Source organism: Nomascus leucogenys, chromosome 14 (genome assembly GCF_006542625.1).
Source record: "Nomascus leucogenys isolate Asia chromosome 14, Asia_NLE_v1, whole genome shotgun sequence".
In the NCBI taxonomy this organism is placed as follows: Eukaryota; Metazoa; Chordata; class Mammalia; order Primates; family Hylobatidae; genus Nomascus; species Nomascus leucogenys.
In genome coordinates this window covers 60957624-60971174 of record NC_044394.1, presented here as the reverse complement: position 1 = coordinate 60971174, position 13551 = coordinate 60957624, and positions in this window count along the sequence as shown.

Here is a 13551-nt window from a genome sequence, read left to right as displayed (position 1 = left end):
TGTTGATAGACACTTAGGTTCTTCTGATATATGGATTATTGTAAACAATGCCACAATGAGATTGGGAGTCCAGATATCTCTTGAACAGACTGATTTCATTTCATTTGGATATATACCCAGTAGTGAGATTGCTGGATCAAATCGTAGGCCTATTTTTAATTTTTAAAGAAAACTTCCATACAGTTTTCCATTACTGTTGTAACAATTTACATTCCCACCAACAATGTAAAATTGTTTCCATTTCTCTACACCTTTACCAACCCTTGATATTTCTTATTTTTGTGATAACAGCCACCCTAATAGGTGTGAGGTGATAGCTCATTGTGGTTTTAATTTGCATTTCCTTGGTGATTAGTGATGTTGAATATATCTGTTGGCTATTTGTGTGTATTCTTTTCAGATTCCTTGCCCAATTTTTAAAGTTAGGCTATTTGCTTTCGTGCTATTGAGCTGTTTGAATTCCTTACATGTTTTGAATAGTAACACCCTATCAGATGTAAAGTTTGCAACTATTTTCTCCTATTTTGTAGGTTGTCTCTTCACTCTGTTGTTTCCTTTGCTGTACAGAAGCTTTTTAGTTTGATGAAGTCCTATTTGTCTAATTTTGCTTTTGTTTCCTATGCTTTTGGGTAATAACGAAAAAATCCTTGTCCAGGCCAATGTCAAGAAGCTTTTCTCCTATGTTTTCTTCTAGTAGTAGTATAATTTCAGGCCTTACTTTTAAGTATTTCATTCATTTGTCACTATATTCTTTATTTAAAAATCATTCTACTTATTATTGCTATATAACAAACTATCCCAAAACTTAGTCACTTGAAATAACCATTTTACTTTAATCATGACATTGGAGTCATAGCAGGAATTTGAAGAGTGCTTGGTAGGACAATCTTTATTTACAACCTTTTGTAAAGTTGCTGTCAGATGTCCACTGGGCTACAATCATCAGCGAGCTTTGTGGAATGGGCATCCAAGATAGCTCCCTTGCAAGACTGGCAATAGATCAATAGATGCAGAAAAGGCCTTTGACAAAATTCAACAACCCTTCATGCTAAAAACTCTCAATAAATTAGGTATTGATGGGACGTATCTCAAAATAATAAGAGCTATCTACGACAAACCCACAGCCAATATCATACTGAATGGGCAAAAACTGGAAGCATTCCCTCTGAAAACTGGCACAAGACAGGGATGCCCTCTCTCACTGCTCCTATTCAACATAGTGCTGGAAGTTCTGGCCAGAGCAATCAGGCAGAAGAAAGAAATAAAGGGTATTCAATTAGGAAAAGAGGAAGTCAAATTGTCCCTGTTTGCAGATGACATGATTGTATATCTAGAAAACCCCATTGTCTCAGCCCAAAATCTCCTTAAGCTGATTAGCAACTTCAGCAAAGTCTCAGGATACAAAATTAATGTACAAAAATCACAAGCATTCTTGTACACCAATAACAGACAAACAGAGAGCCAAATCATGAGTGAACTCCCATTCACAATTGCTTCAAAGAGAATAAAATACCTAGGAATCCAACTTACAAGGGATGTGAAGGACCTCTTCAAGGAGAATAATACCTATTTCTTACTGATTTGGGGTTTTACCTTTATTAAATGCATATTTATCTATTTAGGTATGTTTCCAGATTTATTAGTCTGGTCCATTTACTCAGTTCTTTGTTCTGTGCCTGGAACACAATAGCACTTATTATTTTGTACTATCTAATTGAATAAAAGCTTCATTTCTGCCATTCTCATAAAATGTTCTTGTGTCATTTTTATTTTCTAAAAATGTATCATTTCTATTTTTCTTAGTGACCTGTAGCATCATTATCTTGGTTTGTACTTTTATAGAATTGTACTGTAAAATGTTAGAATTTTAAATTTGTAAAGCAACAATTAAAATTGTTGCAGTATTATTTTTTCTGTCTATGAACTACATTATCTCTCTTCATTTAGTCTAGTCCTTGTTTTTGTCTCACAGAAAAGGCTTAACTTCTCTTTTTCTAGGTGCTCACTCATTTCTCTTTTCATTTGTTCCTATGTGATTTATGATTTTGTTCATTTTGTGAGTGGGGTCATTGTTTTGTTCCCCATTTTTTTCTTTTGCCTATCACTAAATAAAATACCTATTGCCCCTTAATGTTTTCCTTGAGACTAGTCACCTCCTTGGACTGTCTATTTAAGTTCAAAAGAATTTTTCATTGATTCCCTTAAGTTTTCCTGTTAGACAGTATATCATCAGGTTCCAATCAGAGACATGATAAAACATATACACATAGAGGGATTTAACCTTATACAGTTGGAGCTGGTTAAGCAATCTCTGTGAAGCTTTTGTCCTCGGGTTTTATGCTGGAGCTTGATATCCACAGGGCAGGCACATGGGAAGGGAAAATGGATGTAAAGTGGGATAGAGCAAAAAGAAGCTGAACCCCACAAATGAGCTAAGGCCTGCAACCACAGAAAGAAATCTTTGTCAGTTCTTGTTGCGTCTAACATTGATGATATGGTATCCTGCAGAAGCCAAAACTCTTCTTGATTGCTTCTGGCCCATGTATCCTAGAAGCTAATATAGTGTTCAGGGGACGGTAGAGCAAGCAATTACAGATCCAACAAGATGAGTCAGCAGACAAACAGCGACGTGTGTGGGTAACAAAATGTCCGATGTTTTATTTCTGCCCTCTAAAGCTGTCACAGAAATTTCTCTGGTGGATCCCTCTACCTCCAAACCTATAGGCAAGGGAATTCTGGGAAATGTAATCTGGCCTGACCAAGATGACATATTAAAATATCACTATAGACAGACATATTAACCATTAAAAACGTTAACATAGTATCTTTTTGCTGTTTTTTTTTTCTTACATTTCTCTTCTTTTTCTACTCTTATTTCCTTGTCTAGAGAGTATTCAAAAATAATCCTGGATTATTTTATCCTTTCTTAAGTTGAATGCCTACTTATTATCAGAATTCCATCTGATAATAGCACGTGTTGGTTTAACATAGATATGGTTAAATCATAGTATTATTAATCCTATTCCTCTCTTTTCAAAAAGGTTGCAGAATTTTATGATTTTCAGTGTTTCTTGTGCTGATGTTTTCATTAATGCCTTTATTTGTTACTTTGATTAATGATTAGTTTCATTGATGAAGTTTTAGATTTCTAGTCATCCCTTTCTTTCTGTAATAGCCCTGCTTGTTAACTTAATTTAAGATTGAAGTTAAATTCCTTTCACTGTTATTTTATTTTATTTTTCACACAGTGAGAACTGAATGGGTTTATACTTTTCTTTTTGTGCTCTATGTTTTCCAGATTTTGACATCAAGGTTATTCTAGAGTTAACAAATGAATTAACAATTAATATGAAATAGGTTAAATAGCATGGGGCTTACTTTTAAAATAACAATTAGCTAAACCTAAGTTTTAAAAAGATACCAGCAAATTTTCACTAGTAGTTTTGTTTAAACTTCATTCTTATTCTTTTTAACAAAAGATCTCTTTTTTTTAGACATAAAAAATTTCTCTGAGCAAATATATTCTCCTGGCATTTTGCACTCTCAAGATTTACCAATGAATTGAATAATAATAGAGTGTTCACATAATTATATATTTAGAAGTAGAAGGGCCTAAAAATCATCACAAATGACACTATAATGCTTCTAGAGAAGACAAGTAAAATTGTTCCACATTTTGAACATGAGCTCATAAACGATCAAGGATGAAAGGTTTCACCCAAGGTTATAGAGAAACTTCAAGGAGGTAGAAACTTATAACCCTGCCACCTTGTTTCTCTGGGCAGTCCTCATTTTACCAGACCATGGTGAAGCTCTGATCTGCAGGGCTGGCAGGCAGTTGATTGCTATGGTCAGGAGTATGGATTCTGGAGTCCACCTGCCTCATTTAGAACACTAATGAGATAACACTTCCCTCTGTACTCCACCTTCCTCATTTGTAAAATAATTTACGCTTCTTTGGGAACTGTGAAAATTAAATGAAATTTTTACGTGTAGCAAACTTAGAACAGCACCTGACACATCAGAAGCCGTAAACACATCTTTGTCATTATTTGATGGGTTGAAAGGAAAAAAACCCTGAATGGACTCATTTCTTTTTAATTTTCCTCTAAAAAAGGTAATGGGGACTTTCTGAAACATGACTTTTCTAGTTCATTCCTCTTCCAGTTTATACTGGTATTTAGAGGTCACAAGATCATTGATTACCTCAATAAAAAATTAAGACCTTATTGCCAATCTAAAGCTCACTAGATGTCAAATAACACCAGACATAAGAAAATTGGCAACAAAATAGCCTTTAAGCAGTTATACATAAATTAATCCTCCCTGGAAGATCTTGGAGAAATGATAAAATGGCTATTAAACTAAATAATAGTCTATGCAGTTTCTGCATTACATAGAGAAGAATTGCAATGAATTTTAATTGTAGATATTATCCAAATGATTATAATAATTTGAACATATTGAAGAAAATATTTTTTCATTTTTATTCTACATATGATTTTCTTAATATTTATATTCTTACTAGCATTACTTCTATCCAATTTTAAAATTAATAATTACATATGACAGAAAAATTACAAATTTAGGAAATGTATATAAAAAAATAAAGTTACTCACAATTTCACATCCAATGATTAAATCAACATTTTTAGGGTGCTTTGCAGTGAGTGTGTGGATGCATGCATACACACATATATATATGTTTCTCCATATACATTAATGGATACATACACAGTCACATATATTTATACATATACATAAATTACATATATGTTACTGATTGACATAAATTTTTGTGTCAGATTCTGCTCTAGGCACTGAGGATACAAAATTTAAAAGCACACACAGGAGAACCCATTGTCACATAGCTTTCATTCCAGTACACATGAAAATATAGCCTTGGCTGGGTGTGCTGGCTCATGCCTGTAATCCCAGCACTTTGGGAGGCTGAGGTGGGTGGATCACCTAAGGTCAGGAGTTCGAGACCAGCCTGGCCAACATGGCGAAACATGTCTGTTTCTACCAAAAAGACAAAAATCAGCGGGCCGTGTTGGTGGACACCTGTAATCCCTGCTACTCAGGAGGCTGAGGCAGGAGAATTGTTTGAACCTGGGAGGCAGAGGTTGCAGTGAGCCAAAATTGTGCCACTGCATTCCAGCCTGGGTGGCAGAGTGAGACTCCACCTAAAAAAAAAAAAAAAAAAAGAAAAGAAAAAAAGAAAATATAGCCATACGATTTTAACAAGTTTGCATCATACTTTTAGGATTTGCTTTTTCACACCCATATGTGAATCACTAACCCAGTTTATATACTGATACTTTTAACTACTGTCCAATTTTAGATTCGGCTTTTTACAAATGTAAAGCCATGTATATCTTTTCGGAGTAATCCATGCATATGAACACAATTAGCATTTTATAGCTGCAACTATTTAACTAAAAATGTGTTTCTATCCAATAGCTCTAAGAATGTGATAGCTTTACCAGAGTAGCAGAGGAAAAAAACATGGACAATATTCTATTGGAAGTATATTGGATCATTTAAACTTAAAGTATAATGGAATATTTTCAGTTAGCATTTATAGATGATTTAATTACTGAGATATTTGCAAATATGTTCAGAGTTATGTAATTTTCAATACATCTAATGGGGTTTTGTAGAGCAGATTAAGTTATTTAAATTGACACAAAATCCAGATATATAATTGTATTATTTTATTCCCAAATCAATATATTGTGAGTCATTTTCCCTCAAACAACTCTTTGTCTAAATACAATATCAGATGAGAAAGAACATTTTAATGTGTATTCTCTATCAGTATCTCTATAAAAGAACCAAATACAGTAACACATTTAGATGCTTGTTCCTAGGAATTATGTGCTGCGCACTGAAAGGAAAGGAGTTGGTGTTGTCAAAGTCCTCTTCTGGCTGCCCATCAAAATTTTAGATTACTCATCTTTACTCTAGTATGTGAAAATTTTAAAGACAAAACTTCTCACTTTCTTCTTGCTTCTTCTTCCTCCTACCCCTTAAATCCAAGTGATTCTTCTGTAATATTGTTTTCTGAGACTACCCCCATTTTGTTTATTGCTACCAGCAACTAACAATGTCAGCCCACTTTGAGAACTTCCCAAGTGGCAAGCAGCACTCTCCTTTTCATTCGACTTTTACTAAACCTTCTGGAAGATAACTTTCACCACGTATTGAAACAAAACAAGAATTCTCAATATTTGGCTTATAGGTCATATAAAATTTTTTGCAGGAATCTAATGTTATTAATTTAAATGTAGAAGCCTCTTTAAGTTAAAACATCTAAGAGTGATAGGTTTTAATGTATTTTCTTCTTTCATGAATGTGGAAAGAATAATTACTATTGATTCTCAGTTGGCTTCGGGAAGAAAATCCAGAATAGGAGATGATATCTCAGGCTTCTGAATGGATGAATACCATTGCCAAGAACCACCATGAGTATTTCTTACCAGAGGGTACTCGTCTCACTGGAACTGCCTCAATGTCTACAAAGCTGAGTACTTGGGTAAGAGAAACTTGAGATATTTGGGGAGAGAATGGGAAAGGCCTAAAATGGGGAGAGTTTAAGTTGTTCCCAGTCCCGTCTCCAGAGGGTCCTGATCAAATGCCACAATACTCTTGCCTGACAGGCTCAGGATGGACAGGTCGGAAGGTGGGGTTGCCTAGCCCCTCTCTCTGGCAGGTCAGCAACAAATGTCTTCAGAAACTTTTCCCCCCAAAACTAGGCTTCTCCCTGGCTGCACCAGAGGCTGTAGGTCCAAGAAAATGGAAAACAGAAACACCAACTTATATTGTGGGCACATCATAAATATTTAATACTTTAAAACCAGAATTTTAAATCTTTTGGAAAATTTCCAAAAGACCTGGTAACATTCTCTGAAATCTGAGTATGTAAAGACACCTCTTTAAGATATAACGGTTGTAAGAAAGGTGTTATGACACAAAATATGATCTGCAGTTTTAAGGAGAGAAAATATTCTCCTGAGCTTATTACTTTCTTAATCAAGTAGTTTGAAGAACCTTTGGTTTTTAAGGCTAAGTACTAGAATTATAAAAGTCAAGTCAGAACTGAGAGATAAAAGTAGGCTTGAAAAGGGCAAATTTATAATATGAAATTATCATAAAATCATTAACAAATATAAGAAAAGCTATATTTGATAAATAGAAAGTTTCCTTTATCTGACCCCAACCTGTATATTCAGTATGATTTTCATTATTCTTTAGAGGTTGACGAATACTAGGTGTCCAATAACAACAAAGAAGTTGAATAAATGGATGAATCCTTAATTGTAATCACATTAATCTGCTCACTGTTCTCTCCACACAAGTCATGAACTTTCCCACATTCATGCCTTTGCTTGGGTCATTTCACCCATAATTTTACAAGACCTATATTGCATTCTACCCATTTTATCAGTCTTCAATTATGATTTTGTCTTTTGGATTGTCTACCCACTCTCTGAACTACTGTGTCTCATGTGACTCATTTATGCTATTCTAACTCAATTGCCTGCTAACCTGATACCCCCTGGCCCTTTCTCCTATTGTAAAACAAATATTCCACTACCCAAATAATGAGCCTGGAACTATTTGTTTAATCTTGCTCTGTATAATTTGTCTTACCCATAAAATAAGGCTAAGAATAATATTAATTTTATAGATGATGGATAAAATATTAAAAGCAAAGTGATTAAAATAGGGTCAGGTACATAGCAAACATGCAGTCAATTTTAGTTATTAAATCACATACATACACACACACACACACACACACACACACAACACAACATGAAGCATGTTTCCTCTTTTTTCTTTCCTCTCTTATGGCTGCCACTGTGAAATAGCATGAAGAATCCTTACTATTCAAATGTTCATTATTGGAAGAATGGCATGTGCTCCAAGGATGCTGCCTGTAGATGCCTCGATGGGGTCCACATGACAGGCTGTGAAAGTGAAGCTGGATTCTGTGCACTGGGTAGACTGTGACCAGAGCTTGGAGTGGAAGGAGACATGGGAGTTTGTTTACTCCACCTATCATTCCTCTCGTTCTCTTGACCCATTTCTTAACTTTCCCATAACATTATCTACTGTCCAAATTATGAAACCAACCCTCGTATGTATATTTGTGATTTCATTGTAAGCTAATGTTGCTGTGGATACATGTGTGATATAAATCTGTGTGTGGGATGGGTGGGGGTATTTTATTCATGAGCATTTTTCAGCTTCAGCTCAGTCAATAAAAATACATGTCTATTTTATCTCTTAAGTCATACAGTCATATTTATACCTATATTTTACTCCAACTATAACAGGGTAAACTCTCTTCCACATTGGAAAATCAAAAATGTATCTCCCAGAGTTCTTAGAACAAAAACTTCCACACCAAAAAGACTGATGGGAGACAATTTTCCATGGGTCTCTCACAAGTCTGCATGTCTTGTATCAGCTTTTGTTCCAGAATATTTTTTCAAGGATGTTTGTATAGCAAAGAACCTTGAAGGTTAGAGATAGTGTTTTTCTCCAGGTAGAAAGCAGATTTGTTTCCTTATGAGGATATTAAAGAATTAAAGAGAACGTCTTTCTTCAGGGAAAATGTTGGGCCAGTTTTCTTGCAACCCATAAAAATATCGGGATTTCCTAAGAAACCTGGTATTTTCCACTGTGATGCAAACCCACTGCATAAGTCTACCCAGACCATTCTGCATAACCACAGGAGTGAGGAAGCAAGAAAAACTGATGCAAACATGAAGTTTCTGCTGCTTGCTGTGCCATAAGTAATAAAGTTCCTTGTTTCTGACCCAGGAATCTTGTGACTTTTGCCATTATCCACAACTGCTGCCTGTATCCATGAAACAAGTTACCTTGCAAATATGATAAAATCTTAGACCCTTGATAGCTCCTGACAAAGACTCAAAAATCCTAAGTAGATTGACTTATTTTTCCAGCCCGCAGGATACAAAGAACCAGTTTGAAAGTATTAAATGCTTAAATTTGTGTTATACATATATTGTATTAGTTTTCACATATAGATGTGCAAGTTTCCTTGTTTTGTATCCCCATCACTTAGCAATAGTTTAGAGCAACCCAATAGTTTAGGGAAGATGTGTTCTGCTACAGCATCTGACTTCACTCCAGAAAGCTAAAGAACATTATGTACTTATGCTCTATCTGTTAACAATTCAGGAAAATGAGGCTATATGTAATTGCCTCTATAGCTCATCCTTCCCTCTCCCACTGATGAATAAATACAATGTATATTCAACAATTATTGCAAGTTTAATTATGTGATGAAGGACAACGGAGCTTATTCATTAGAAATCATTGTTCTAGTAGAAGATGACTCATGTAATATGGTTGCTTTAACAAATTAAAACTGGTGGCCTATGGATTTTACCCAAAGAAATAAAAATCCTCCAGGAATATATTCAAAAGCATCAGATTTACCCTATATGTTGCCCAAGTAATGTCTATGATTTGATACATGAGTGAGGAGAAGGCCAGAAATATGTACATGGAGTGAATAATTATTATTAAAACCTTAACACAAGAAATTAAGGCTTTAATTAACTGAACCCTTCACTGCAACAGAAACGTGCACAGTCTTAAACCAAGAATCATTCTTGTAATGACAGGCCTCCAAACAAATATTGAGCTTTTCTTTCCTTCAAAGGAGATTTTGAAAGTTAGGTTGCAAATTACTCAAAAAATTTCCAATACAAGGGGTATAATCTGTATGTAGAGGTGGCTGATGTTGTGCGGTTTTGTCTCTTGAATTAGCCTAATGCTGTTTTCATTATTAGAAATGATTTTATCACTGAATATTACATGGATACTATAGATCTTTGTCCACACAGATTGACTATAAATACAAATAATGATATGGTGAAATGTTAACATTGTCAATAATGCATAGTCTTGTAGGAGTATGCTGCATATACTTTCTTCCACAGAAAAAAATAGAAATCTACTGAGCAATTATTATTGGTCCATGCATTCTGAGCATAGCCTAATAGGGGCTGGATAGATTTTTACTCATTCATCTCTATACCTTGCTTTCTATGCCTGTGGCCATTGGTCTTTATGATTCACCTACTTTGAGATATCTTGATATCATTAGCATGGTGATCTACTAGGTTGAATTTAAAGTACATGCTATTTACAAAAAGAATAAGACTAGACCTCATTATCAGTTTCTTTTTTCTTTGTTTGACCTTTTTTTGGCTTTAGAGAAAGAAAATAATAATCTTAGCACACGGCTGTTTTAGAGATGTTGTTTGGTTAGTTCTGCATATGTGGCTTGTGTTTACGACCTCTGAAATCAGCCTGCCCTTCGGATAGACACCTGCCACCCTACCTGAAGCGAAGATGAATATGTGATCTCTCGCCATCATCTCAGCCAAATGCATGCTGAGCCACTAGCTGAGTGTCAGACTAGATCCTTGCTCAGAGGTACCTGCTACAAAAATGCTAATTATTGATTTTCAGTTCTTTGTGCCTAAAAGCAAAGAGTTAGGTTTTAGTTTAAAGGGAAATTGGAAGCAATATCTCATCAGGAAAGAATTGGAATTGAAATCCAATGATGAGAATATAATATGATGGTGAAGGTAGATTTGTCAATTTTTTTAAAAAATCTTGATATGGAGAAGGGAAACAGTGACTCAATTGTCTGCTTTCTAATTTTGGACCCCAGAAGTCACAGTGGCCTTAGAAGTGCTTCTGTGTGCAGACAACCTGGCTACTGTCCAGCTCTTCCACTCATGATGCAGACGGGGATCTGGGGTACTTAGACTTTAAGGCAGTGCAGAGAAGACTGGAATAAAAATTTCTTTTCTCAAATTCCATAGCTATGGCTGAAATTTTATCTTCATTGCTCAAATGCCTGAATTCATTCAGTATCTTGCTGCCCAGATCTGTTTCCTCATCCTTCAGACCACAGCCCCAAAGCCCAAGCCTGAATTCCAAAGTCAGTACTTGCCTACCACCCATTCCAGAATACAGGACTCTGGACCCAGACAGTTGGTCTGAATCTATGGAACCTTCTTTAGCTTAATTTTCAGCATTGCTCCATGCCTGGATAGACACACAGAACTCGCCCACGACTTCCTAATTTTGTCTGTCTGATACATGACAACTGCCTAGTACCTCATGACTAGTTTCTAATAAAACACTTTGTTAAATAAATGTGGCTTGGCAACCAGTCTTAATAATTCAACAAATCGAAAGCAGATGCCCACCATAATTAGAAATGTTGTGATTAAAACTCAGTTAGGACTTACTTCTAGTCAGACATGTTTCTTGTTTTCCTAGGGAATTCCTTGTTTGATTACAATAGCAATAACTTTAGAAATTGTGATGTTAGAAAAAGATGATGTGATAAATATTTGATTAGATATTCAAGTCCTAGATTATAAGACCTTTATTTTTCAAACTGAATGAATTTTATCTTTTATACACATACCTGATGGTTGTATTTTAATAGGTAAAGAGGGTCACCATTACTATATGTTAGAAATAGACAATTCATTTATCAGCAATGGTCAAAGCAAAACCAGTGTGCCTGGCGCTATGCTGGGTCCTAGGAAAATAGCTGTGGGCATAATTTGCTACCCTTCAAGAGCTTATAACCTAATCAAGAAGTGCTGTATTGAACAAAAGTAATTGCTTTCTTCTAGAGAGTAGTAAATATGCCATGTATATTTATATCCTCCTCGTTTACTACCTGCAGCAGCATGCTTACATGTGCCAGGCTCATTACACAATTTTACTTAGCCTACAATCAAGAAACAGACTGATTTTTAAAAATCATGAAAGTAAGAAAAATGACCTATTTTTTATATATTCTAATAATGAGACTACCTTCTCAATAAAACCTGTAAACAATGTAATGATTCACTGAGCAAATACTACACATATTTCCAGTATTGTACAAAAGTAAGATATGTAAATCATTCCCAATAAGTATATAATATCATTGGACAAAAGCCAAGTCATAGTCATTAAAGCTATAGAAATGCTAGAAAAGTTTCACATAGTAAAAGATAACATCAAGTTGGCCAATGACAATCAGAAAATGCAAAATGAGGTAGCTGGCAGTTGAGATTTTTAAGTGCAATTGGCATTATATGCAGATATTTCAGGGAGTGGAAAGAGGATACATAAATCACAGTGATGGGCAAATAATCTAATATTTGCAAACCAATCAATTTTGGTTTGGAAGGCTGTAGGGTTCAGTGAATGATACAGTTGAGTAAAGTATTTTATGAAGAATTTTAAAGCTACTGGGAAAATATTTTATTTAAAATGATATCCAATGGGAAGCCATTGATATATTTAAAACTAAATAAGTTTGAAGAGAAACATACAGTGGGGGTTTTGAGAGGATGGAGGCAGAAGGGTGGAGAGAGAAGATTAAAGGAGATTTGGAAAAGGTGAGTTTGTAGGCCTACTTATTATGATAAAGGATCTAATTATTGCAGCCTAAAAGAAGGTGATAATGAAAAAGATTGAATCAAGAAATGTAAGGGAAACAAAATCCACAGGATGAGGTAATTGGCTGTATTTACATCCATGGAGATGGTTTCTTCTTTCCCTTCTCTTAGAATGAGCCCTAAAATACCGAATTTGAAGTAGTCTTTCTTGATAATTAATATCAATAATAATTATGTGATAGAGGAAAGACTGGCCTCCTTCACTTGGTATATTCTTCTTCCTTGACTGCTCCATCATCTCTAGAGGTAACAAGAAAAATTGGAAGGCATTCTTACCCCTTTGGTACTAGAACAAGGATGAAATTATCTCAATTTACTGCATTTGAAATTATGGTAGAAAAAGCAAAATATATGCACAGGTGGGATTAAGTAAACGAGCTAAGCAAAGTGTGAGGTTCAATATGTCATAACCTTAAAACACCCAATATTTGCCCACAAGCAGAGTATTATGCTTTATATGTTGAGTATCAACCCATTTGTCTTACATTTTAAGGTAAGTATTCAGGCATATTTTTAAAAGATTGATCCATTGGATAATGGCAATTTATAGTAGGTGCTTTATCTCATTTAAATAATTTTTTTCTCAGAATTCTGTGGTTTAAATATCATCTCCTGTATTTTAGGTTGAGCAATCGATAAAGCAGCAGCAGTAAATTGCTACTCTGAGTGGAGACCTGGCTTCATTCGAATTGCCTATTCTCCTTTATGACATGTTCCATATGGACGCTCAGTAACAGCCAGAGCTCTACTTCCCCAGCTCTGCTGGCAAACAGCAAGGCCTCTGATGAATAGTGCTTATCTATTGAGATCCTTTGGAGATTCTCACTAGATATTTAATAAAGGGGATCATATTACCTGTGTCTTCCACACTCCAACAAAAGGTTTTTTTGTTTTGTTTTGTTTTGTTTTATTTCACAGAGTATCTGCTCAGAAATGTCCACAGGGAAAAAAGTACTGTATTGTCCATGTTAAGAAAAGACCTACATGGAAATTAGGAGTGAAATAATAATTACATGATCTTTCTAATTTA